We start from the raw sequence: 16,055 nt of genomic DNA, 5'->3' as shown, positions 1-16,055 counted from the left end.
CGGTCAATTTTAAAGATAGATCGTTTTACTTTTCAAAATTGAATTCCTGAGATCAAAATACATAGGAATAGCATAGGAAACTCCATAAAAAAAATTATTGAATTTTGCCTCAAATTTTGAGAAAATCCTAAGGCTATAGGCTTACCGTTTTTTCGGGTCAAAATGTGAAGTATTTCTAAAATCGATTGCAGGTGACTTTTCTTGTGTATTTTTGCACAGGGAATACAAATACGTCGTTCAAATTGAGTTAGGAATAAATCCCATCGAGATATCCTCGATTTTTTACATTTTTGACCGATAAATTGGCGATAACTCGGTCAATTTTAAAGATAGATCGTTTTACTTTTCAAAATTGAATTCCTGAGATCAAAATACATAGGAATAGCATAGGAAACTCCATAAAAAAAATTATTGAATTTTGCCTCAAATTTTGAGAAAATCCTAAGGCTATAGGCTTACCGTTTTTTCGGGTCAAAATGTGAAGTATTTCTAAAATCGATTGCAGGTGACTTTTCTTGTGTATTTTTGCACAGGGAATACAAATACGTCGTTCAAATTGAGTTAGGAATAAATCCCATCGAGATATCCTCGATTTTTTACATTTTTGACCGATAAATTGGCGATAACTCGGTCAATTTTAAAGATAGATCGTTTTACTTTTCAAAATTGAATTCCTGAGATCAAAATACATAGGAATAGCATAGGAAACTCCATAAAAAAAATTATTGAATTTTGCCTCAAATTTTGAGAAAATCCTAAGGCTATAGGCTTACCGTTTTTTCGGGTCAAAATGTGAAGTATTTCTAAAATTAATTGCAGGTGACTTTTCTTGTGTATTTTTGCACAGGGAATACAAATACGTCGTTCAAAATGAGTTAGGAATAAATCCCATCGAGATATCCTCGATTTTTTACATTTTTGACCGATAAATTGGCGATAACTCGGTCAATTTTAAAGATAGATCGTTTTACTTTCCAAAATTGAATTCCTGAGATCAAAATACATAGGAATAGCATAGGAAACTCCATAAAAAAAATTATTGAATTTTGCCTCAAATTTTGAGAAAATCCTAAGGCTATAGGCTTACCTTTTTCTTGAGGTGTCAAAGACTGTTCATATTCTGCAATCCCGGAAATCTGGATCTGGTGTCCTAAGTCACTCGTATACAGAATGGAGGAAGTTGGCACCGTAACTTCATACGAAGAATATTCTTTGTCGTTGAAATTTCGAACAATTAGGTGTAATTAATCACAAGTCAATGAACTCCTATATTGGTACTTCTTCCATCGTAATGTTCTCAAGTGCAGGATAGTGGTCCCTGCGTTCAAACACTATAATTCGTCTATCCGGAGGATTGGGGAATTAATCATAGGTTTAGAAATGATCTTCGTCGTTATATCGTGAACAAATTTATTCATATATTTTAGGTTCAGGCTTACAATTTTACTTTATTTTACATGTGACATTTTTTCCAGGCTTTCGATGAGTCATCACTGTGTCTAGTTCATCGCAGTACTTATTCAACTTCCAACCACGAAGGGCAGGCGTTACATGGCATCGCACAATTCGTTTACAGGTATGAATAAATATCAGTATGATATAAGTTATAGTATATTATAAAAATATATTCAATGTAATATATTATAATATCACATTGGCTATAATATAGTAACAGATAATACATAACATTGAACTAATATATTGACATAGAATATCATATTGGTAATAACATATTCTTATATTACGTCATTATAAATGCACTTTTTGTATATTTCAGGTACTCTGAGATGCTGTCGCCGCAGTTATGACCCCCTGGACTTCCCCTGTTCATCAGGGGGAGTCCAGGGACCCGTCCCCTGGGACTGCGCGGCCTCCCACCGCCCCCGGGGTCCCAGGGGACCCAGTCCCCGAGGACTTGTCTCCGGGGATTCGGTATCCCCGCTGGAGGGGATGCCAAATCCCGAGGGACATGTCCTCGGGACTGGTCTTCGGGGACGCAAGTTCCCCCAGGGACACGTCCTCGGAGATGCGGTATCCCCGCTGGAGGGGATGCCGTGTCTTTGGGGGCGTGGCCTTGGGGGAATAAGCGTCCTCGAAAATCCCGGGAAAAGGAGGTCCCAAGCGGTCACTCGTTTTCTTGATTTCTCTAGAGAAACGAAAAACAAAGTGTCCGCTTGGGACCTCCTTTTCCCGGGATTTTCGAGGACGCTTATTCCCCCAAGGCCACGCCCCCAAAGACACGGCATCCCCTCCAGCGGAGATACCGCATCTCCGAGGACGTGTCCCTGGGGGAACTTGCGTCCCCGAAGACCAGTCCCGAGGACATGTCCCTCGGGATTTGGCATCCCCTCCAGCGGGGATACCGAATCCCCGGAGACAAGTCCTCGGGGACTGGGTCCCCTGGGACCCCGGGGGCGGTGGGAGGCCGCGCAGTCCCAGGGGACGGGTCCCTGGACTCCCCCTGATGAACAGGGGAAGTCCAGGGGGTCATAACTGCGGCGACAGCATCTCCGACGTTGGAAGATATGCGACCTGTAACATAAATAACAGATATACAATTAATCAACTGATTACATAACTTACCTAATGTATGACTTATTTTATAATGTAAGTATGTCTTGTATAAGTATAAGACATTTGAATTATAATAAATTGTACCAAGTTATATGATAATAAAGGTGTTCGAATTATAATAAATTTTACCAAGTTATATGATAATAATTATTGTCTTGCCTTATTGGCGTGTCCGATGAATTTTATTATTGGGGTGTATGCATTTACCGAGTGTATTGGGTAATGCTGGGTGATCTGATTTTACGAGGAGGATTTTGATAATTTTTTCCAAGGGGGTGCAATTCATATACTCAGACTCTGAACGTTGGATTCTACTTGGGACTCTCGAATGGAATAAATTAAATGAAACATACCTCCGCAAAAAAAGGAGTTGTACGTCTCATGTGTTGCAGATCCATCTCTACCGGAACGGGATGGAGGGGAGTGGATCTTTGGAGAGACTCGTTGATGTCCTGATTTGCTTGCTGCATCGCGCAATGGGCATCTACCAGAAAGAAAGAAGAAATATCACATGTACAATTCTAGTCACGATATAACAATCGCTTATATTTGTATTCTTTTTGTATCCACGATAAAGATCAATAAATCATTCCGAATCTCATTGAGAAAAGAAATTGAGTGAATCATTGTAAAATCATCCCCACGAATTTTTCTGGAGCTGCATTGAGTGCATTTGCTATACATCCTTCAGCGAAGCTCGTAATAACGTAATCAAACTACAATGGAAAACAGACGCTTGAGCGATTTGAAAACTATTTCATGGACGGCCCAAAAAATTAGAAAAAATTTTGTATAGAAAGTTGATTGAGAATAATGGCTATATCTTATTTGTATTACATAGATAGATCAATTGATTATCTCCGAATTCTAGAAAACAGAATGAAACGCGTAATTCAATTGAAAAGTCATCTCTCAGAATTTTAAAGGACTGTTCAGAACCCGGGCTAGTGTATTTCTAACGACCGTTTTTAGTATGATATAGTCAAGAGCGAGTGATCAAAACACGTATAGGAATGTTTGCGCAACCGATTTCAGCAATATGCAACTCAATTTTAAGTGAAGTTCTGCTCACCGTTCTCTCTCTGCATCGTCGCTCTGAGGAACCTGCGTTACTACTAATGTCGCTTCTGATGTCGCCGCTCCTGTCGCCGAAGCCGAACTGCCGTCGAATCCAAGACGGAAGACCTGCAACACATGTGTACTCTGGTGACCATGTGCCAAATTTCACGCTCCCGATCGGATGATTCGTGATCGGCTGCAATTCGGTCGATTAGTATACATATACCGCTTTGTGCCTGAATGAATGCACTTGTTAATTAATCATCATCGATCGAATAATTGAACTCTGATCAGTTTACGGATATTTGTGTTATATTACGACGACTAATCGGTCGAAGATTTTTTCCCCTGAATCTTGTATAATATCTGAGGCCATGGGCTTGACGTTTTTTCGAGGCGGAAGGGAATTTATTCTTTCTAATTAATCCAGGACGCTTTCTCTACGTTGGAAGGCGTAACGAACACGAAGACGTCGATCAAATCAAGCTGGCAATGAATCCCATCGACATATCCTCGATTTTCACCTTTCAGATCGATAAATTGGCGATAACTTGTTCAATTTTGGAAAAAGAATTACTTGGCCCTTTTTTCAAACCCCGAAATCGCGAGGAATCGTTCGAAAAATGAGCAAATACTATAGTGTTCGGTTTTTTTTCGCCCCGAAAAATGTGCAGTCTATAGTCTTTGATATTTTTCACCCCGAAAAATTGCTGACCGATCGGGAGCCCGGACATACGATGGTCACGGTAAAAACATTATGCTCACCAGTGCTTATGGAAAAATCTCCGAGTTACGGAATTCACGAAATTTCCAATGATATCGGTTTTTCACTAGCTACCGATTGTCAAGCACTTTTTAAAAATATGTAGATCAAACGGAACACTCCTTCCCGAGTCACTGCGCAATTAAAACTAAACTCCGGACTCATTGTCAACAAAATATATGGCGCTGTAGTAACCGCGTACTAATCCGTTGCCAATCCTTACCCAAAAATATGTCTCTCTCTCCTCGCTAGCTTCTTCTATCTCTTTTCAAAGGATGTACGCACTAGCGTCGATGTCGCTCCCGATGACCGCGTCGCTTCGGCTGCCGAGGCCATACTGCCGTCACCTCGGAAAAGGACGATGGACGTAGGAGACGCTGCAATGATCGAATACCGAATTGCACGTTCGCAATTGACTGTTTCGAGATCACTCGGAATTTTCCGTAAACTTTTTCCATGAAGAATCGGACGGTGGTGTCAAGAGCTTCATTTTCCAAAGTCTGCTAATTTTTGGGGCGAATCTTTGTGATTTCGGGGCGAAAAACACCAAAGACTATAGACTTCGCTGATTTTACATTGTTTCGAAGTATGATTGGATGATTTCCTGCACAGACAGGCATATAGTTAGTCTTGCAATGCATCAGTCGCCTTCTCTATCATAGTAGGAATAAATCTACAAGATACAACGAATGCACCTGATGATGCACCAGGTCTCGGAATACTTCCTCGGGTTTCCTATTCTCCTGATAGCCAGAAAATTTTTTGGCGTCAATTGTAAACTTCAGGACCGCTCTTCTAGAACTCAAAATTATTCTATTTTTCTTGTATTCATTGAATAAATGAATACACAGGCAGGTATGTAGTTAGTCCTGCAAGGAACCAGTTGCTTTCCCTATCATACGGCAACGGAGTGGGATTGCATACACTTGCGTGCATATGATAAAGTATGACATCATGTATGATACGATGTGTGTTTGTTGCCTACAATGAATATTCATGAATTAGGCTCGTAGGGACGGTATAACGATAAGACGAGTAATACATTGATAGTGTTTGATGTTTAATAATAAATTAACGGTCAGAAATACATGTTAGGACATTATGATGCTTATTATAAATTCAATTTCACTAATATATTCATTTTTATGATAAACGCTCTACAATTTTATGGACACTACTTATAATCCAGATCGTATCAAATAATTATTATGATCATGTGTATATCGTCAATTATTTATAAATATTCATTCACTTGGCCCATATGATGGTTGCTTCTGTAGTTGTACGGTAGATAGTCTTGTATTTCTGATTTGGGGCCAAACTGCTACGTGGGCTGCCTATCTGTTTCCTAAAACATATAAGAATAAAAGAGAGGTGGGAAAATACGAAGCAACTGACTTACAGCTGCGAAAAGATTGAGTTATCTTGCGGAATATCGCTTCTTTGCTAATAATGTCCTACACTCGATTTCGAAAATAACTCCATCTTTGGCTGAAAAATTAAAGAAGTCTCAAACCTATAGCCCATCATTTTTCTCAATTTTGAGACGAAAATCAAGTGTTTTTTCGAGAGATAATCTAAATCCGTAAGCTCAATCAATTTCCCCCCTGAAATAATCGAGAAACTACTAATTTCTGGATCCGCGATTGTTCGATTAATCTTTTAGTTTCAAGGAAAAAAAATCGATACTGTGTGCAATTTTTGATCTCTCACATATTCTATACGTTACCTGTACTGCATGTATATTGCACCGTCTTTGATAAAATATCCAGTTTGCTCATGTTTTCAGCTATTCCATCAAGGATGTATTCCTGAGGTCACATGTTATGTGAGGTACCCAGGCGTTCCACTGTGAAATAGGAAACCTGGATAAATGCATAATATCAGACAATAATATCACGACGTTTCCACGAGCTAGCATAAAACGTGTGAATAATATGTATGTAGTAAACGTTCATAGGGTTCACAGATTCGAAATCTTTACTATCATTTGAGTTCCAGTTGAAAAGGAATTTTTCAAGGAGAGGAAAAGCACGAGATCTTTTTCGTTATTCCGAGGACTTGAGAATTCCACCCGTTGGGTGTGTGTCGGATGTTCCTCGTCCAGTTTTAGTCCTCGGGTTAACAAAAAAGATTTTCAAATATTCGCATCATCGTTTATCCACTCACAATTAGACGATTCGAATCACAAGTAGCAATATATTCGTGGTCCATCAAAAGAGGATCAAGTCAAAGGTGTCAAAGCTTGATGACATTGATGGACTTGGAGGACGTTTGATGGATCAGGGGTCCTTGAATCTGACCCAAGAAAACGAAGGAGTACCCTCATTATTTTTATTTAGTGATTGATTCATCTCGCATCCGCGGTAATGAATTTTTTTATAAACCGACGCCTGTTAGTAGAATGAAAATGATGGTGGTACTTTAAGGGTGAAGGGACCCTTAGATGTGATATTATTTAAACGTGAGTTGATGATGCGTGCGGAAGACAAAAAAGAAAACTGAATAAAATAAAAGTCCCTCGAGAGGCCTGACTCGTAGATGTGATACACTTGATTTCTTTCGGCAGCTGAACATTGTGGTTCGACGGCGATTTAGTGACAGCGACATATCGTCATGTCTACGGAAAAATACCACCATTATTCGCGTGAAAATCATTGCGAAGTATATTCTTTCATTCCTATTCTTTTGTACAAACAAGGCGACATAAATTTTCAGCTAATTCGAGGTTCAATTTTTACAAAAGTGCCCTGCTCTTTCTGACTCAAAGCATAACGATTTTTCATTCATGCCATATACTTTCACCGCGTTATACACCTATTGCAACTCCTACATTTTCAACAGAGATATCTCACATCAAAGGTACACGAAATCATTTTAAGGGTCTTTGGCGACGAGCACGATACTGCAGCGCTATATAGTATTTCAGATCACTGGTTTTTTTTTTTTCTCGATCACGTAGCATTTTCTCTTCTTTAGGTTTTCGTGTAATTTCAAAGAGCATGGAATGTAACACAAGTAGAAATAACCACAGAGGAGACAAACCTCTTACTGTATTGGTTGTCGTATCGTCAAAATAGTTCGGCGACTTCAAAAACTCATCTTCCGCATAGAAAATTTACAAATCGTCAAGAAAATTTTGTCCCAATTCTAAACCAGAAGTTTTGAAGCCCCTACTCAGCATTCAAGGGATGAACCGTGATTTGAAGAAGTTCAATTAACAGTTGCGAATCATCGAAAGAATAAGAAAAACGGTAACGACAGAAGAAAAAAAAAAAAATGGCCGAATCAAAAATTAACTACGGAACGGCGTAAAGCCCGGATTAATTTGATGCGGTGAATATCACCAGCTGAAATACAGTATATTTTTCGCGGTGTCCCTAATAAAGAGTAGGATGATAAAGCTCATTTCGAAAGATTAAAAAAGTACTGTCCCATATACCTCAAAGTGGTTATATAGCTCGTGTGTAGAGATAATAATTTTTTTTTCTCCAACGCAGCGTTCGAGAGCTTTATAAAACGCAGAGAGAATTCGCGTTATTTTGTAACGACTACAGCTGGCTGATCGATCAATGAATTTATACTTTGCAATTACAACGATTTTCTGCGACAAACATATCAAATCTACAATCCAAATTCTACGTACACACACCGAATTCACAAGAAAAGTCAATACAATATCCTGTTCGGCGATAAAAATGCGTGTACCGTAACGGAAAGAGGTGGAATGAAATGCAAAACGATATTTTCCCCGGGTCGGATGATGTTATAGGGGAGCAAAATAAAATAAAGAAAAAAAACTATACGAATAAATAAAAAAAAGGAAGGTAAGCAGAAATGATAAAAAAAAAGGAATTTCGGATGGGGTAATTTATCTCCAAGGTCACGTCTGCACCTTTCGCCATCAAGGTGCGGTATATAGTTATACTTCAATTTTGGAGGACCTATCTTAGAATTTTCTCAAAAATAGACAAACCAAGTTACCATTACGCTTGTGATGAATAATAAAAGGGATCAAGAAACGCTGCAGAGAAATGCATCATTCGATAAAGACAAAAAAAAAAGAAACAGAATTTTAATAATAGATATGATTCCTGTTATTGCAGGTAAGTGCAATATTGATTGATACGAGACATATAACCGCGTCAGAAAGACAGAAAAATAGAAAATCATTTTTGCATTTGGTAAGACGATATAATCTTATTAGAAAAGTGCTGATAAAATTGCAGACCTATAAACTTCATCACGTAGACGAAAACCTGCCATTGAGGCTGTCTCATGAAAAAAGATGTACATAACATGATCAGAAATTGGAATTAGAACCGCGAAATTGGTGTGGTACTTATACAGATCTGTATAAAACAACAAGAAAGTTGCGGTGTGTTTTAAGGGGGGAAAAAGTCACCAGCTGTTAGATATCATGACAGACGTTGTCTATTATAGCAATGAAAAGATAATATCACCGGTCATACGAAACTTTGCCAAATTAGAAGACACCCAATAAGTTTACTCGCAATTCTGCCTAATCTATCCCAACCTATAATATCAATTCATCAAACGGAATCTATACATCGTCGATAACAATTGTATCTCACTTTACTCACGTGTATATTAATAATGATAATATAGGCATAGTAATATCACAAACACCAACGATAATCAACAATGACCCTTGCCGAAATTAGTAATTCATGTCATCGCTCAAATGGTACAACGATATATTCAATACAATGTACGAAGCCACCTGCAATTTTTGATTCGAACCGTCCATTATCAATTAAAACGTCATGCACACCCGTGCAGGAAGCCCTTCAAGATTTACAGCTGGAAATGGAGCTGCGCGTTGAAAAAAAATTGCTGAAATTCATTCACGTGGTTTTCAAAAAGCAAACTATTAGTGGGTCATTCTTATCGTGTAGTTATATGATAAGATACCTAATTTGGACTTCCCGATTAACATTGATAATTAATTAAAAAAAGAAAAAGGAAGAAAGGAAAAAAAATTCATCAAACGCACCAAGTAAAACCAGTTCAAAACCGGATTTATCAAACTGAAGTGTTTTAGCATGCTTCATACGGGAAGTCCCTGTGCCTCGCTAACCTTTGACCTTTCCAAACCTTTTTGCGTCCGCATCGATATAAATGATGATAATTCAGCTGCAAACGAGGAAGATGGAGGCCCGGTATACGTATAATAATACGCTGGCAAGATAAGGTGGGCGAAGGAATCCGGAACCTGATGTTCCTATATATATATATTTATATGTATCTACACATATATATATTTTATCATCGAGATGCGCGAACGATCGACTATCTGCGGCCTTCGGGGAACCTTTACCTAAAAAGGTGCGTCACGTTCGGGGATTCCGGCGCCTGCATTGGTACGCATTTTTTTTTTTTTGCGAATCACTATTGTAATTGATTTTTCGACCAACGTCCGCTGTAATAAAATAAAATTGAATGATATCATACGAAAGACACCGTTGGAGGCGATGACTACACGACACGTTATACCCGTACAATAAAGATTTAGAAAAGAAGAATAGAAAAAAGATTGCCACGACAGTGGCAATGATAACCTATTCGGTAGAATTCTTCAAGTATAATCCGACAGATGGATTGAATGTGGCTGGAGAAAGAGAAATAATAAAATTCGTGCATTAGCGGAAAGTTTTAACTTATGTAACTTTACACAGCTGCCGGCGTGGTTATTAATTCAATATATATTCATGTACGTTTATATTTATGAATATTGAAGTACAAAAATTCATTGCTTTTGTCTGAATTCAATTAAAAGTTTATTCCCTTTTATCGTTGTTGTTCGTTAATTTTAATTCATATAATCGATAATTATAGTCAGCGACTCGTTTTGTATACATATGTATATACCAACTGTATATCTGTATAATATTTCTTTCAATTTCCTCTTTTTGTTTATTAATATTTTCCATGCCCGCGCAATTACGAAAGATTCAATTCTAAAAGTACTTTAATAATTCCCGATAGGTTTAGTACAAGGAGCGAGACCGTCGTCAGCGTCGAAATAAGGCTTTTGTGCTTCGAGCGACGTCGTTAGCCAATAAAACTGAGTAACAATAAAATTAAATCCTCCAGAAAGGAAGTCCACATCTAACGTAAGGATAAAACGGTATTTCAGTCCGGCGGAGAGTAGGTAGCCATTGATAATCCCATAGTATAAAGTAATCGTTATCGTTCTCATTCGAGGAGGAGACGGAAATCCAAGAAGCAAAACACTCATCCGATAACTTTTTTCTTTATACATATTGTACGTACCTATCTGCGGTCGCGGAACGGAGATGGTCTAGGGATCTATGAAAGAGAAAAAAAAAAAGAAAGTAAAAACAAATAGTAAATATATCATTTATCTTATCACCGATATTTTCCACTCAAGATTTTCTCTCGGCTAAAATATCTACTCCATATCAAATGAGATAAGGCGAGGATCCTAACTCAAATGAAATGAGGACACGCGACCGTGCAGACGTTATACATAGACGCGGTATGCAAGATTTTCTAAGTTTTACGTACCCGCTATGAGATAAGACACGAAGGGAATGGAGAAGAAAAGAAAAAAAAAAAAGCAGAAAACAAAGTAGATTCTAACATAAGTACCTACGACGTACGTCAGAACTTGAAAATTCTGAAAAAGTCTCATGTCGTATCAAAATTATGTACATATTTATGATTATCCACTGCATCCAAGAATTAGTCATGAAGATATATATTTTTTTTTTTATAATTATGTGATCGTGAAAAATGCGATTGCAGCATATTATGAGGGAGAGAAAAAAAAAAAAAGAAAAAGAGGCGATACTCCATTGAGGGATCTGGAATCTCGTCCCTTTTTATAAATTAAAATGAAGTTCCCCCATTTTCACTGAATTTAAATTAAATTCAACGATGGACGATTTCGAGTGTCGACGGTCTAAGCTGACTGTATTACCTCTACGTTGTGCATATACGAATCTACTTTTGTGTTTTTAGATTGTAAAGCGAACTTTGGGGAGAGCGGATATCTTATTCATAATGAAAAAAGTTTGCACTGAATCTAGGCTTCCACCTGACTGTGTTATTGAACTAGGTGAACGTGTGATCATGGTTTTTCCAATTTATACGCGTCCGCCGTTATTTCCGCATCGTATTTTATTTTTGTTCCCCATAAATTACTTTATTTTATTTTATTTTTCACAGTGACTATAAATCGCTTATACACACGGGTCATCGCCGTTAATGATTCACCCGCGAGAAAATAGTTACGTTCGTTCGTTTCGATTTATTACACACGTTATGCATGGAAAAAATCAAATTGTGCAGTTCGCGTATTTGCAAAGATATTAAAAATGGCATATCCGTATCATAATTTATATCCGTTCACGGGAATACCGAAATTTTATTTATTTACTCTACAATCAAAACGATGTCGACGGGGCGATGAACCCGTATTATGATATAACAGAATTTTTTATAAAGAATTTTTGAGGTCTGCTTGTAAAAAAAAAAAAAAACTCGAAAAAAGAAGAGTATAAGACTTTGTCTTCCGAATCTCAGGGGTGCCGCTCTACCGCTCTTCGATTTTCTAACCCTCCCTTTGGTTTACTTTTCTTATCTTCACTGGTGCGAAAATCTTTCGCATGTGGAAAACTTTCTCATTGAGTCGAAACCAGCGAAGTTTACTACTGAAAAGCTACAGCAGTTTATCCATGTTGCAGATAGACTGGATATCGTCCCCTAATTTTCTTAGTTTCTATAACTTGATGAGTTTTTTTTGTTTTCAAGTTCTTTTTTTTTCCCTTCTTTTTCGAGGAGTGCAGCTACTCAGAATCTCGCCAGACTCCGCCCCGGATCTTTTCTCTTAGCTACGACGTTGCAATGATCGTTTTATTCACTCCTATTCGCTCTAATAACTTCATCCCTAATGTGTTCTCTGCATCGCGCAGAACACTGCACGAGACGTTTCTAGCGATAAAATGAAAACAAAGATAGGTGGAAAAAAGAATCGGAACGGCGATAGTTTTGTCTACGAAAAACATGAGGACAAGTTTTACCGGCGTATTTTACCTCGACGCGACGTAACGTCTCTCCGGACTCAGGGGTTTTATACGTACCCCGGGGGTCGGAAAATTTGTGCTTTTCTTTTTTTTCCTTTCTCTTTTTTTTCGGGGTGGATAAATTCGGAGTAACATCGGTTTAGCCTCGGTGAAAAGCAACGAGAGAAATTCATCGCAATGAATCAACTGAATTAAACCGGCAAACTGCAGAATTTTGTGTCTACAGACATCCTCGATGTAAATTTGAACTGTAAATTTCTTCGGTCCATTACGTGCTGCAATTAGGCAAAGGACTCGTGAAATTACGACTGGGTCAATCCTCGTTGGACTGACAACGAGAGTCGCCTCAGTTTTCATCCACACGGTATACAATTGTCTCGATTTCAAGCTTTCTTTCGTTTTCAGAGAAACAACTTCGAACGTGAAATTAGACGAAAATTCGGAGCACTGAAGACTCAATAATTGGATATCATGGATAATAATTAGATTGGGTGACTAAAAGTACATGATACAAAATAGTAGTGTCCGAAGTGCGCCGGTGTAAATTAATCGTAAGTGTAGGTGTGTCCAAATTTTATTTTCCGTGTCACACACCTTACACGTAGGTAAGTAAAACGCGAGACAACCTATTCATCGAAGTATCAGTCTTCGGAGAATAGCAAGGATCCATAAACCTACGAAATACATAAAGAGACACGTTCACTAATTCGCACTGAGCCAAGGAGGTAATTAAGGAGTAAGTTATTGGCTAATGAAATTTTTTTTTCAGAGTTCTCCATGCCAAATATCGCCATGCTGGTAGGGTAATTAACTTTTTTACCTCATAATGTAATTATCATCTTACACTGACGTTATTAGGACGACGGGTCTGCCATCGGTGAATGATCATTTTTCTAAGTCAAATTGTCATTTCGCCTCAGCTCCCGGGTATTTATCTATGTCGGATGACGAGACCATTATACCCTCCGCTCAAAGTTTCCCCTTTACATTAGTATTGAAATGAGATTTAATCTAAAGTTTTACGAGGATAACGCTTTTATTCGAGTCTCTCGCTAGAAATGAAAGAAAAATAAAATAAAAGATACGTAAGCTGACTAGAATGAATAGCTTCAAAAAATCTGATTCCATCACGTCGAACGAAAATTAATTGTAGGTACGTAGCTCAAATTTTATAATTCGTATGGAGATAAAAAGTTTCGACTAAAAAACTCTAGAAAATTTTTCATACTGCAATTTTGCCCTGAATATCTCTTCAAATATCGCAATAAGTTATACAGCCAAACGCGTTTCGTATAAAAAAGGGAGATGCGAAATTAACTTGCTGTTTATTTCAAAATTTCTTACTACTCTCTGAATCATCGTGAGCACCGGATGAATTTGTCTAGAAATTTTGTAGAGATTTGATCATTTCAATTCGTAGAAAACTGACGTGAAATATAAGAATAAAACATACGTATCAGATTATATCGTAAAACTAGCCCACCGCACTATTATTCAATGATTTTCGTTCTGCACTCTTTTTATTCTTCTTATTTGTTGGAATTTTTTCCCATACTTCATCATAAAAACAAAATTCGTAAGGATGCTAATGAATAATTTATCGATTAAACGTCTGGTTTTTAAACTTATTCCACCGCAGAAAGCGAAAATCTATTTCACAGGTATGGCAGGTTTTTAACCGACATTAGCAGTCAGGTTTGTGGTCCCGTATAGCGTAGGTATACTGTGATGTTGGTCACGTTTGAAAAGGCAGGAATTTATTCCTTAAATTTTATTTATCTCCCTTTCAAGCGTTATAAATTCCTTCAATATTGAATTTTGGCTCAGCATTTATTTTTCAACGGTACACATTAATCTGCACGATTCGCGAAAAATACCAAAAAAATAATTATTATGCAACCTAGTGTATTTTTAGAGACACATATACTTACGTTAACCTCGGTATTATATCGCACTTGAAAATTATTCTCCCATAAAGATCAACGACAGTTAACTCCTCTGGAGGTTTTTCTTTCAGTTTTCGTACACGCGGAACGCGACGTGCAGAAATACAGAAAATCATCTTATTGCAAACCGCAAATACCCACCTTGGCCGCGAATCCGCTACCGCTGCAGCCCAAGAGCATCGACCTTTCGCCTCGTGTCTGATTCGCGTTTCTGAAAACAGACGAAAAAATAAAAGAAAAAAAAAAAAAAATAAGGGGCACTTTTTTCGATAAAATTCACCCCAGTTTACGAAGTTTAATATTTTCACGCGAATTATCGTTATCGCAATGTTGGCGAGCCCATTACAAGATATTTGCCAACCACTTTGCATCGATATAGGAGCTCGTATAATATCGGCGGTTCGTACAGTGTGATCAAGGTTCCGGGAAGTTTGATTAGGAATTTTCGGAAGATTTTATATTGCTGATAAAATTTCTGCACAATTGTGGGGATCGCGAGATTTTACGGAAACTAACATCAGGTTCTCAAAGGCGGAAGTTTTATTGAAATCCGTCGAAATATTCGTGTATTACATGATTTATGACACGTAATAATTGTAATTTATTTTTTCGCTCACTGCGCTTCACGTTTTGCGTTTTATGCACAGAAAATAGAGAGAAAAAAAATAAGGTTATTACCGTTGCGGCAGTAAACCGGGAATAGGCCAACTTTTGTTTCGAATCTGTTTAGTTCCAGATTTTTGCCTGTAAATGACAAGCAACGAGGAAACTTTCTCGAATTATTAGAATTGCTCTTCTTCGCGAATTTCGGCGGCAAAAAATCTGCAAGAAATAACGAAGACCGTGAAACTATACGTTCGATAACGGATGCATTCGACCAGACGTACAAATTCGACTCGTCACGTTATAATGTTTATTTGAATGCAACATAAATAACTTTTATCGTACTACGCGGTAATTCAGGAGAGAAACTACTCGCACCTGAAACATCTGAAATATATATCTTCGGCGCGAGATTCCAGTGAAAATATCTTGTACGTTCGATCAAGTTTTTTCAGTCGCTGCCCAAAAATGTACAAGACTTAATTTTTCGCTCAATCATTTTTACCCAAAAAATTATCGTCAATAATTTTCCAAGCTAATAATTGTATTTGCTGAAAATACGCAAGTTGCTTCTCAAGGGTTTCGGCCAAATCTTTGTTTGGTTCGATTTAACTGACGCGGAGTTATGGTGTCTAACAAACACGAACGCCATAATTACCTGCGGGGTGTAAGTAATGAAGGCTGCCAATTATCCGTAGCAAAAGAAAATAGCACGAAATAGGTGCGGGTCCGTAGTTGTATGGAAGGGAATTAGAAGTGAAATAACGCGAGAACTTTGTCTTCGCTAATTATACAAGTTCAAGTCAAGAATTTTGAGGCACGAATAATTATACTGCTGATAATTAATTTACGTTCACACCTAGGCTGGGGCAAATACCCGAGTAAATATTCATTTCGCACATTTAGCTTTGATTATTTTTTTTCTTTTCCTACTTCCTGAATCGTCGAATTTCGATATCCCCTGGATCGATATTGGCGTACCAACGGTATCTTCGATTTGCATCGATCGCCGAACTTACGACGCATTTCTTTTTCTAC

General features: G+C 37.9%; 1 long non-coding RNA gene across 1 annotated transcript; it reads right to left on the bottom strand.

The window, feature by feature from the left end:
- Window positions 1–6,130: 6,130 nt before the first annotated feature.
- Window positions 6,131–8,994, bottom strand: LOC110117274. Its single transcript, XR_007279025.1, has 2 exons — window positions 6,381–8,994; window positions 6,131–6,261 (listed from the first exon to the last, which is right to left on the bottom strand). It is a non-coding gene; the product is annotated as an uncharacterized LOC110117274 (long non-coding RNA).
- Between the last annotated feature and the right edge of the window lie 7,061 nt (window positions 8,995–16,055).

This window comes from Athalia rosae, chromosome 6, assembly GCF_917208135.1.
Source record: "Athalia rosae chromosome 6, iyAthRosa1.1, whole genome shotgun sequence".
Taxonomy (NCBI): domain Eukaryota; kingdom Metazoa; phylum Arthropoda; class Insecta; order Hymenoptera; family Athaliidae; genus Athalia; species Athalia rosae.
The sequence above is the reverse complement of the archived record's forward strand: the minus strand, read 5'-3'. Positions and strand labels throughout refer to the sequence as shown.